Genomic DNA, 8,084 nt, shown 5'->3' on the forward strand with positions numbered 1-8,084 from the left:
TTTTGGAGAGGTTTTTGCTATAGGGCGTGTGCGCTCACCAGGAAGACAGAGAGACAGATAAGTGATAAATCATCCCCCGGGGGGGAATGGCCACGCTGCAATCCCTTCTCCTCCATTCCCCTCTCGGGATCTTGGGCACACACGCACACGTGCCCGGCGTGAGTTTAAGCCACCAGGGTCAGGACTTGAACCGCAGTCAAGTACATGGGAGTCCAGAGACATAACCATTAAGCTAACTGCTGGTCCCATGTAATCCCTTCTTCTTCATTTCCCCTCTCAGGATTTGGGCACACACATGTGCCTAGCATGATTTTCAAGCCAGGTCTGGGATTCGAACCGTGCAGTCAGCATGTGGGATCCAGCCACCTTAACTTCCACACCATCGGCTGACCCAATTTTACTTTATTTTTAAGTTTCAATCAAGTTTTCAGCCTCAGTACTGCCAACATTTTGGACTAGATCCTTCCTGTGCTGTGCGTGGGGGTCTCCTGTGTACTGTAGAGGCTCAGTAGCACCCTTGGCCTCCACCCGCCAGATGCCTGTGGGATTCTCTGCTGTAACAGCCACAGGTATGGCCACACTTTGCCAAATGTCCCCTGGGGAGGAAAATTGCTTCCTCCTATCATGTCGAGAATCACTGATTTAAATAAAAAGCAAATAAGCACAAACAGAACAAGAGAAGAAATTAGGAAGAAAATGTTAACAGTGCTTTATTGGGGGCAGGCTAATTTATTATTTTGTGTAGTTAACTTCTTCCCAAAGACTCAAAAGGAAAAGATATCTTTAAAAGGCCCACATCTTCTATCTTCTAGCTTGCTAATAATTGAAAGTAACGTACTGCCAATAAACCCGTCTTGGTTCCAGGACAGGTTGGCTAGCCCTTGCAGAACCAACCCCTAGGAATGCTGCTCGTTGTCATTTCACAATTACCTCTCAGAGCTTTCGGAAATTCATCCTCGTAAACATACTGTTGTCCTGGTTAAGGCTACGGGCCAGGGGTGAGGGGTTAACGTTAGGGGGTTAAGGGTTAGGGTCCAATCCGTTCTTTATGCTTTCATATAATTTTTCTTTTCTCTCTCTCTCTCTTTTTTCTTTTTCTAACAGTCAGAGGGCACATGCACTTACCCAAGAGACAGAGAGGCAGAGATAGAGTGAGAGAGCACCCCCCTCCCATGGGGTGGTCACTTCACAATCCTTTCTCCATGTCTATATTCTGTTGATATTTTGAACATGCACCCACACGTTCCCAGCATGTATTTTAAGCTGGGGCCAAGATTTGAACTGTGGTTCACCACATGGGATCTAACTCTCTTCACCACTAGACTATACAGTCAGCCCACTGCAGTGATTTTTCTAAGACATAAATATTTAATATTCCTTTTCTTTGTTTTTGTTTTGTTTTGTTTTGCTACAGGGCACATATGCTTGCTAGACAGAGACACAGAGAGAGGGTCATGCCCCGCCCCCAGGGGGGATGGACACGCTGCTGCAATCCCTTCTCCTCCCCTCTCCTCTTGGGATTATAGACATGCATGAACAAGCACCTACTGTGTTTCTCAAGCTGCTGGGGCCGGACTTCAACTGTGTAGTTGGCCAGATGGGATCCAGCACCATAACCACCATGCCACTGCTGGCCCTGGTACTCCTTTTCTTAAATCCCTTCAAAAGGAAGTCCAAGCATGGTGCAATAGTACAGTGTGATTCTTCTTTCTGGTTTTTTTGTTTGTTTGGTTTGGTTTTTTTTTTTTTTTTTTTTTTTTTTTTTTTTTTTTTTTTTTTTTTTTTTTTTTTGAGAGAGGTGCCAGAGACAGACAGAAACACAGAGAGGGAAGTTAGAAAGCATCCCCAAGGGAGACGACCACTGCGCAATCTCTTCTGTTCCATTTTTCCATGTGCGTTTCAAGCCACCAGGTCCAGGACTCAAACTGAGCAGTTAGCCGTGTGGGATTCAACTGCCTTAACCTCCACACCTTCTGTTGGCCCTTCAGTGTGATTCGTGTGTGAGCTACTGGCATGAACACAGACTCTAAAGGTTTAAGGACACATTCTCCACCAACACTGCCCTCACTTCTGGTGCCAGCCACAAGTTTGTAGATTCCCCAGGCTACCCACACTTCCAACTAGCTACAAATTTGGGAATTCCCATGATCCCTTTTAGTTAATAATTCGCTAGAATGACTCAGGAGAGTCATACTAACCAGCAATTTCTTTTTTTAATTGCCAGAGAGCATGGGCACTTGTACAGAGCAACAGAGAGACAGAGAGAGAGAAGGAAAGGGACAAAGCACCCCTCAATGGTGTGTTGTCCTGCTGCGATCCCTTCTCCTCCATTTCGGCACATATGCACACATACCCCATGTGGTTTTCAAATGCTGGGGCTGAGATTCAAACCATGGTTGACCATGTGGGATCTGGCTCTCTAGCCACCAGGCTAGAGAGGCTACAGGGCCAGCCCAACCAGTAGGTTTTATTAGAAAGGCTACAAATCAGCACTAGCCAGATGTGGAGACATAGGGTGAGTTCTAGGGAGTCCAGGACGTGGGGTTTCTGTGTCCTCTCCCCAGGGAATCAGGAGGCACTAGCCTCCCGGTATGCTGATGTGTTGATTGACTAAAAAGCTCATCAGCCCCTGTGCCTAGAGCGCTATTGGGGTTTCATTACATAGGCATGCTTGACTGCATTATCAGCCACATGACTGAATCCAATCCCCAGCTACTCCTCCGCTCCCGGGAGGTGGGGCTGGCTCTGGTCCCACGGTCATTCTGGCATGCCAACTTCACCTTGAGTCATCTTGTTAGCTGAGGCTCAGGTGTAGTCAGGGGCTCACCATGAATAACAAAGACACTCCTTTCATATCACTTGGGAAATTCCAAGCAGCTAGTGTTTACCTGCTGGGAAAAACCAGGGAAGAAGACCAGACAAATTCCATATTAACGACACATGTCTCTGGGGCTCTCGGCTTCTTCCCTCACTTTACTGCTGCCATAGAGCCCGCCTTGAGGATCCTGAAATACTCAGCTGTTTTCTAAAGGGACTTCTGCATGTGATATCAATATTTCCTGTGCCAACATTCATTTTCTCCTTTGTCTGTTCAGTGAACTCCTCCTCAATTGTGAAGACTCAGGTAAGCAGCTCCACCTCTGTGGAAGGAGAGTTATTTCCCACATCTCAGCTGCCTGAACCTCCACACCATCTGCTGGCCCTGCGGCGCAAGCCCTTGTTCATGTGTAGATTGTCTTGGCACTCAACTCTTCAGTGTTCATGTATCGATTGTCTTGGCTTAACTCTTCAGTGTTCATGTATACACTGTCTTGGCTTAACTCTTCAGGCCAGAACTGTGGGCTGAGATGTCCGCGTGGACCACTGGGACACTGTGTGGAAGCTGTGCTGATTCTAACGGATCCTGGCCTTGCCTATTTGAAGTCGTATTTGCCTTTCTAGAAAGTGCATCTTGGGGACCAGCAGATGATGTAATGGTTACGTCACTTGGACTCCCACATAGTAAATGGTGGTTTGAGTCCCAGACCTAGTGGCTTAAAACTCATGCTGGACACATGTGCATGTGTGCACCCAAGATCCTGAGATGAGAATGGAGGAGAAGGGATTGAGGTGGCCATCCTCCCTGCAGGGGATTTCTCACTTTATCTCTTTCTGTCTCCCTGGCGAGCACATGCACCCTATAGCAAAAAATCTCTCAAAGGAAAAATAAAGAAGAAAGTGCATCTTGTTCTCCTTGGCTCCCCTTTCCACCTCCTCATTCCTCACACTCCTGTGAACTGGCTCTTCATCATTGTAAATATCCCTCGTGGCTACTGGCGAACAGGGCCACTGAAAATCTTGTGGCCGACCATCCTGTCCAGTCACTTCATGTTTTGGAGAACTCATGGTTAACATCATCAGATGAAAAAAGTCAACTGTAATGCAAAAGTCATGAGGAAAAATGGAGTTTCTCTCCCCAAGCTAGCATTCAATAAGGGTCAGACCCAGGGACACTGGCAGCAAGACTAGAAGGAAATGACAGCATGTTCACCAATCCTGAAAAGGCTGGGGTCTTTTATATGTGTAGAAGGTCTAGGACCATTTTTTTTTCTTTTTTTTCTTTTTTTCTTTTTCTTTTTTTTTTTTTTTTTTTTGAGAGATTTTTGCTGAAGAGACAGAGAGATAGAAAATGAGAAATTTGGGCACAAGGGGTGTGGCCTCACTACAAACCCTTCTCCCCTTCTCCTCCATTCTTCTCTCTGGATTTTGGGCATGCACACACATGTGTCCGGTGTGAGTTTCAAGCCACCAGGCCCAGGACTCAAACTGCAGTTGGGAGTCCAGTGCCTTAGCCACTATTCTACCTGCTGGCCCCAGGGCTATGACACACCTAAGTTGTTTGAAAGAGTTTGCAACTGACAGAGATAACAGAGGAGAGTCTTCTGGAGATGGGAAAGTCACCGGAAGGGGTGGAAGTCCTGGCAGGAGCCATCTGATAACGCAGATTGGTGGTGATGGTAAAAGATGAAAAACAATTTATATACTTCCACCTGTAGCTGGAAATTAACAGGTGAAAAATTATACTTTTTTTCTTTTTGGCAATGACAGAAGGTAATGAAAAGAGAGGTGTAGATGGAAATAAATGGAGGAAAAGATAACCCAGTTAATACCTGTGACCAGCCTTAAAAAGTATACACCCTGAGCCAGCAAGTGGCACAGTAGGTAAAGCACTGGATCCTACATGGCCAGCTATCAGGTTTCGATCCTGGACCTGGCAGCTTGAAAAACACACTGGACACCTGTGCGTACATGCCCCAAATCCCAGGAGGAGAAGGGAGGAGAAGGGATTGCAGTGTGGCCATTCTGCCTGGGGAGTGATTTCACATTTTCCCTCCCTCTCTAATGTACACACCATATAGCAAAAAACTAAAACAAACAAACAAACAAAAACTGTTTTGAAGGTAAAATTACAAATCTTAAAGTTAAAAAGGTAATTGGGGCCAGCAGATGGCATAGTGGTTATGTTACTGGACTCCCACGTGGGCGACTGTGGTTCCAGCCCCAGACCCAATGATTTGAAACTCACATTAGGCACATGTGTGTGTGTGCCCAAGATCCTGGGAGGAGAATGGAGAAGAATGGATTGCGGTGTGGCCATCCCCCACGGGGGATTGACTTCTTACTTTCCCTCTTACTGTCTCTGTCTCCGTGTGGCAAGCGCAGGCACCTTAAGACAAAAACTTCTAAAAAAAGAGAAGAAGCCACGGGCCTTCAGGATAAGGTTCCACATGGCTACTGTGAACTAGATTTTTAAGGGAATGAAGACTTTCTACTAATAATTCAGCCTCCAACAAAAGAGCTAGCGGCAGAAGAAGCCACGGGCCTTCAGGATAAGGTTCCACATGGCTACTGTGAACTAGATTTTTAAGGGAATGAAGACTTTCTACTAATAATTCAGCCTCCAACAAAAGAGCTAGCGGCAGAAGAAGCCACGGGCCTTCAGGATAAGGTTCCACATGGCTACTGTGAACTAGATTTTTAAGGGAATGAAGACTTTCTACTAATAATTCAGCCTCCAACAAAAGAGCTAGCGGCAGAAGAAGCCACGGGCCTTCAGGATAAGGTTCCACATGGCTACTGTGAACTAGATTTTTAAGGGAACATGTGCCCCTCCTTGTAGATTGTGATCATGCCTCAATCCTTTCTCCCCAGCTCTTCCTTCCCATCAGGATTTTGGACACACACACACACACACACACACACACACACACACACATGCACTTGCCTGTTATGTTTTCCAAGCTCCCAGGGTAGGGTTCAAACTGCAGTCAGCCATGTGGGACCCAGCTTTCTATGCACAGTCCTCAAGCACTTGCTCTACTGAATGGGTCCCCAAACCGCTTCTTTTGTTTTTTTTTTTTTTTAGAGTTTTTTCCCTATAGGGCACATGTGCTCGCCAGACAGACAGAGACAGAGAGACAGAAAGCGGGAAATCACCCCCTAGGGGGATGGCCATGCCGCAATCCCTTCTCCTCCATTCTCCTCTCGGGATCTTGGGCATGCACACACACACGCCCAGCATGAGTTTTAAGCCACTGGGTCTGGGACACGAACTGCAGTCGACTACATGGGAGTCCAGCGACATAGCCATTACGCTAACTGCTGGTCCCAAACCGCTTCTTTTTTTAATCGCCAGAGGGCACATGTGCTTGATGGAGGCAGAGAGACAGAGACAGGAGAAAGCAGCCCCCAGTGGGGCAAGGTCATGCCACAATCCCTACCCCTCCACCTCTCCATCCTGCCAGGGTTTTGAGCATGCAAGCACGTGCACATGGCATCCCAGGGCTGAAATTTGAACTGCATGGTTGGCTATGTGGGATCCAGCTCCCTAAACCACTAAGCTATGGGACCAGCTCCAAACTAGTTCTTAAAATGTCACTTTTTTAGGCAGCTTAAAGAGTGGCGATTTAACTATTGGCTTATTTTAAATGTATCCAAAAAAGTTTGTTATGTCACCAATCTCTTTCATTGTCGATATAACTTGTACAATACATATCACTTTTTGGAAGTTCTATAATCACAACTGAATCTGAAATTTCTTCAGAAACATTTTGAGAAGCATCCAAGGAGACTCACTTAACCTTTTAAAATTCTGGTGAAAATTACCCTTAATTTTGAAATGTCCTCAGCCAGAATACACAGGCCTCCTTATGGGACAGTAAACCTTAGTAAGGTTCTTCCTAAAGACTATTGTAAATGGTAATACCATTATCAAGTGCGGTTGGTGACATCCTTTTCTACTTCCTCACAACTTTTCCAAACCTTATATAACTCAGTAGATTCTTAGACATGAGAGTTAGGCATGAACAGGCAGCTTTAGCTATGGCTGAAGATCTGTCTGGAATTATGTCCACATACTAAGACATTTCAATCAAGACCCCCGTTCACCCCTCACTCACCCACCTAAACAAAAAACAAAACAAAACAAGAAAGCAGATCACTCCAACCAAGTGGCCCGGGTTCTTATTTTCTTGCTTATGTCTCTGGTTTCCAAAGGACACATTTTCTTTTTTACTTCATAGGGACTACTAGAAAATTCCTTAAAATTAAACGAGTAGATAGACCTGTTTATCCAGTTTACTTGAATTAGTGAGTGAGGATTCTTTCCCTCTGAAGATGAAAGGAGTTTGCTTTTACAAGTTCTGGGTAGACCAGTCTGAGAGTCTCATTGGTCATTCATAATAGCTAAAAACACCTGGGATGGTGACCCTGACTGTGGAAATGAGCTCGAGGATGGTGACCAGCACTGTGGAAATGGCATCATTCACTCATTCTTTTTGTATTATTAATACTTAGGACTCTTGGTTTCAAGTGACAGAAAGTCAACATGCATTTGTTCAGGAAAACAGGAAATGTACTATAAAGATACTGCACTAGTTCCTAGAAACCCAGCCTAGGAATGAGACTGAACTCTAGAGACAGCCAGAATTAGAGTTCAAAAGCCTATGGGACTCTCCTCTCCAACTCACATCTGTTTTTACCCTTCTTTGTCCACAGGCAGATTTTTAAAAATATTTTATTTATCATTATTATTATTATTTTAAGTTTGCTAGAGGACATATGTGTTCACCAGAGAAAGACAGAAAGAGAGAGAAAGAGAGATGGAAAGACAGAAAGAAAGAGTGAGTGAAAAAGCAAACCACCTGATCTGGGACTTGAACCATGGTCTGCCATGTGGGAGTCCAGCACCTTAATCACCACGCCACCTTCTGGCTCCACAGGCAAGTTTTTTCTGCTTCTCCACCAGCTCCTGGGATAGTCTAGACACACAAAGAGAGACCAGCTTTTCTTTTTCAGTTCTAGTTCTCAAGTTCTGGAAAAGAACTTTGCTTGGTCTGGCTTGGGTCTGAGCAGGTGGAGCACTGATCAAGCCAAGACTTGGCTGAGGTGGGTCACATACTTTGCCTGACCTATCAGATGAGACAAAGCCAGCATGGCCCAGGCTAAACTGACATGCCCAAAGGACGGTGCTCATTAAGCAAAGCAAAAGATGTCTCCTACCTGTTCTTTTTTCTATAATATCCTTTTTTTACTTTTTTTTTTTT

Source organism: Tupaia chinensis, unplaced genomic scaffold, assembly GCF_000334495.1.
Source record: "Tupaia chinensis unplaced genomic scaffold, TupChi_1.0 Scaffold000568_1, whole genome shotgun sequence".
In the NCBI taxonomy this organism is placed as follows: Eukaryota; Metazoa; Chordata; class Mammalia; order Scandentia; family Tupaiidae; genus Tupaia; species Tupaia belangeri.